Source organism: Lactuca serriola, chromosome 3 (assembly GCF_051521515.1).
Source record: "Lactuca serriola cultivar US96UC23 chromosome 3, Lser_US96UC23_V15, whole genome shotgun sequence".
NCBI classification, from domain to species: domain Eukaryota; kingdom Viridiplantae; phylum Streptophyta; class Magnoliopsida; order Asterales; family Asteraceae; genus Lactuca; species Lactuca serriola.
In genome coordinates this window covers 302,476,044-302,480,792 of record NC_136410.1, presented here as the reverse complement: position 1 = coordinate 302,480,792, position 4,749 = coordinate 302,476,044, and the positions used below count along the sequence as shown (strand labels likewise).

The 4,749-nt window shown below is 38.2% G+C and overlaps 1 long non-coding RNA gene across 1 annotated transcript; it reads left to right on the top strand.

Annotated features, from left to right (window-relative positions):
- Positions 1–234: 234 nt before the first annotated feature.
- On the top strand, positions 235–2,496 carry LOC145094950 (uncharacterized). The gene is made up of 3 exons (XR_013703663.1): positions 235–560; positions 1,296–1,389; positions 2,368–2,496. It is a non-coding gene; the product is annotated as an uncharacterized LOC145094950 (long non-coding RNA).
- Positions 2,497–4,749: the final 2,253 nt, after the last annotated feature.

The window sequence follows — 4,749 nt, the reverse complement described above, 5'->3', positions numbered from 1 at the left end:
CGAATCCCGAGGCATCCAGTTTTTGCATATTTTGGACAAGAAATGAAGATATAACCCCATGTGGGACCCAAATGGGGTGATGGACTCCAAAAATCTAATCCTATTACAGCCCACGTGCCTTTCCTTCCTACACTCTCCTCCTTTGTTTGCAAGGTACAAAAATGGGTTGGAAGTATGGCCATGGATAAACATGTGTCTATGGACTTATACTATAAATAGAGGCCACTACTTCTCATGAATCCTCACAAAATCATCAACTTCTTCTTCTCTCTATCACTCTCTTCCTCTCCACTCACCATTTCTATCCAGAAAAGCTGGAAGAACCCCCCACTGCCACCTTCAAACCACCCCCTGCCATCACCTTATTTCACTGGAAAAAACATGCCTAAGCACCTTCCAGTGCTACCCTACTGACGTTTGGAAATCCCTCAGCCACATTCTCGACAAACCCAGACCAAAAACGGGAAGAAAAAGAAGGAGACAACAGGCCATCCAAACCCACTGCTGCTAGAAGCCACCGAATGCCACCACCCTCGACGACCTCCTGCTGTTGCTGCTTCGTAAGTCCACAATACCCATCACTTATATTTTCTTGTTTTGTCTGTCCTTTCGATCGTAACAGCCAAAATTGAAGATTGAAATTTTTGATATCATGCATGCGTCGACAGGGAGGGAGTGACTACTCCCTTCACAAACTTCATTTTAATTTAAACTCGCCCATCGTTTTTATTTTGATTAAGTATTGCATTCGTCGATCCCAGATTAACCACAAACCATTCGTTAGATATGTATATTTTTCTTTCTCGATGGTATATAGTAAAGAACAGGAGGCATCACCTCCTGTTAATGAACCCTTTTAATTGCAAACATACATACAAATTAAATATAATTAGTCCCCCAAATTTTGGACTTGTACGACTTTAGCCATCCCGTTGATTTGAGTTAATTATTTTAACCCTCATATGTGAAATAGTTATAAATCTGGTCCTAAGTCATTATTAAACTATCAATTAAAAAGTCCACAACTTACCCCTCACTTGAAAATACCTTACAAACCAAGTCCAAATCAGCAAACTTTCATTTTATTTATTTAAATTACACCCCCTCTTGGGATGTATTTGCAAAATAAATCCAAAACTTAAACTTAAAATTTAAATAAATCATTTTAGTCTCTCATTTGAAAAGTATTGACAAACTTAATCCCATTTGATTTATTTAAATTAGTAAATGAACCCTACGCTTTGGTTAATTACCAAACAACCCTCCACATATTAATTTATGTTTAAATTTCATAGGAAACTAAACAAATCCTGACGGTTCGTTATCAAAGCGACACTTCTCGGCTTCTCGCGTCAAATACTCAAAACAAATCATCAATCACACATTAAGGTGAGAGTTACGGCCCCTTTTCAATATTTTATTTATTTTCGGGGGAGAATACATGTGCTAAATAGTATTTATTATGCAAATACATAAGTCTTATATGGAATGCATGCTACAATTTTAAAGTTATAATGATTTCCATATCTGAATACTATCATGCATAAGACTTTTTACACTTATACAAGATCGTTATGTTAAATTACATATCTCTACAAAAGCGAGTATTTATACTTTTATAAATACGTCAACCATACTCGACTTTACAAATACTATACTACGAAATTCATTATGCCAGGTACTTATCTATAATTAAGTTAAGGCTGAGAGTTATTCACAAACTTTTCGCTAATGGTTTTTGAGTGAGACACTACTATTCATTAGCTGAGTTTAATCACTTAGTCTGCCCCACACTACTATAATCGTTAATCTTCGGAGCGAGATACATATATATATATATATATATATATATATATATATATATATATATATATATATATAGATCTATATGGGGTTGACAACCCCACCTGCGGTTGCTAGCTACAACCATCGACTGATAATTCGAAGCAGGTGATATGTGTCTACGATCGTTACTACGACGTCCAATGAAGCGTCGTAGGGAGGGGAACTTTTCGTCCATAGCTCGATTATAGAACTCACTAAAAACATTAACACGAATCTCTCTCACTTTTTCATTACAACCATAGGTTTGGTTGCTGTTAGAACTATTTTTAAGTATAGTGGTTACTTATACAATGGATATATTTGAATTTTCATGAAGTTATTACAAACACGTTTCCTTTAAAAGCATGAATTTATTTATAAAAATACTTTTTGCCATTTAAAGACTCATGACAATCAGTGTTTCAACTATTGTTATACAAGAAAAATACTTTTGGACTTTTGAAAGTATTATTACTGAGGCTAGCAGAAAACCTGTGACTCTCACCAACCTCGTGTTGACTTTCAAAATACATGTATTTTCAGGAAATCAGTGAAATTTACTCAGACGATGGAAAACATGGCTCGCAAGTACTTTAATTTTCTACTTTTGAACTGTTATGCCTAACTGTTAAGGCAAACGCGTATTATTATTTTATTACTATCTATAAGAACTTTGTATGAAAACATAAATATGCAATGAAATGTTGTTTTGTTTATTGTTGTACTTGTGTTGTATATTCAATTTATCTGTGATCCATGAGCTTAGTCGCACAGCCTGGCATGTTCCGCTGCCTTGTCCGGGGGTGTGACAGATTGGTATCAGAGCTAAATTGGCTATAGAGAACTCGTATCCTCGAAAGAGGAATACAACTATGGCAACTAGCTTCTAATAAAAGTATTATTAATAATAAAACTATTTCTCGACTACTTATGGTAACAGTACGGTAGTTGGGAAGTACAAAACAAAGATTTATAATACTACAAACCCCACCAACCTTAATATATAAGAGTTTATGTATATACTCTGACCCGCGATGAGAACACTTAATAAAAAATTATAAGCATCCCTTCAACTAAAACTACCTACTCAACCTTTTAGGTCAAACGCCTCAATTGAAGGTTAGTGCCGTACATATGCCATACCACAAATAAACCTGGAACGCACGCCTATTTTATTTATGGTCGGGCCGGTGCACAACCAACCTTGAGCAAGGAGTTTGACAGACTACAACGGTTGAGAGTTTTAGAGATTGAAGAATGTTCTCCAGATTCATTGTCGCAACTTAGTACCTTAGAATCCATATATACATTTTAAAACACTAATACATTTCAAAATCATTAGCAATTAAGATCCCTTTATATCATTTGGAAATCTAGAGGATTTCTGAACCAATCACCTTCTCCTTATCATTTGGAAATCTAGAGGATTTCTGAACCAATCACCTTTCCCCTGTCATTTGAAAATTGATAGGATTTCAGGATTGAGTCATACTCTATGACTTGGAAATCTATGGGATTATAGGAATAAATGCAATAAAATCCTTACATAAACAACTTAGGTGTGTCTTTTCTAAACGTTTAGGAAAATGCCTCGACGAAAAGAACCACAAGTTCGTCCGCCATCGACTCCCCGAACTAACCGGAGAAGTGCTCCAGAGATAATTCAAACAACAGAAGGAACTCCAGACCCTGAAGAAGCCCTAAGTGCTACACATAACCACAAAAATTTCCAGATGGATCCCACTATGATGCAAAATATGCTTGCACAAGGGATTGCTACGGCCTTGGCGACTTATGAGGCTGCTCGAAATGGGAATACTGGAAATAGCGGAAGTGGTACTCCTGTAGTTGCCCAAAGAAATCCCAAACACTGCTCATACAAAGAATTCATGGCTTGTAAACCTCGATCCTTCTACGGAACTGAAGGAGCTGTTGGTCTATCCCGATGGATAGAAAATATTGAAGTTGTCTTCCACATCAGCTCTTACCCAGATGACTGCAGCGTTAAGTACGCTACCTGCACACTGATGGATGTTGCCTTAACTTGGTGGAACAACCATGCCAAGACCGTGGGAATTGCGGAAGCCTATGCCATGGGATGGGAATAGCTGAAACTAATGATGACTAAAGTGTATTGCCCACAGCAGGAGATTCAAGCACTAGAACAAGAACTCTGGAATCTAACCATGCAAGGATCAGAGGTAGCTGCGTATACCTCCTGATTCGAAGATCTTGCAATCCTTTGTCCTGGAATGGTGCCTTCAGAAGACAAAAAGACAGAGAGATACATTTGGGGATTAGCATCGCCAGTCCAAGGTGTGGTTACTGCATCCAGACCCTCCACTTTGACAGCGCCAAGCAACTGGCTTATGAATTGACTGAACAATGTATCCGACAAGGCACCATGGCCCCCGCAAAAGAAAAGAACCAAACTGGGAATTCTAAGAGAAAGTTCCAGGGGAAGCCGAAAGGGAACTTCAAGCACCGTAAGCCAAACCCAAATCCTATAACAGTGTATGTTGCAGTCACAACCACTCCCACTCCAGCAAAGCCCTACGTTGGAGCTCTACCTCGCTGCCCTAAGTGCAACTATCATCATGTTGGAGACTACATGATCTGTAGCAACTACAACTTAAGGGGTCATACTATCAGATTTTGCAAAAAGAACCCAAACAACATAGCCTCAAATACTACCGCAAAAGAAAGTCGAACCTGCTTCGAGTGCAACCAGCCGGGACATTTCAGGAAAGATTGCCCTAAGCTGAAGAGACAGGGTGGTCAAGGAAGGTCATTTATGATAGGTGCGGGAGACGCATGCCAGGAACCAACTGTGGTTACTGGTATGTTTTCTATCAATAATATTTATGCTTCCGTATTATTTGACACTGGTGCCGATAAGAGCTTTATTTCCCACCAGTTTAGAAA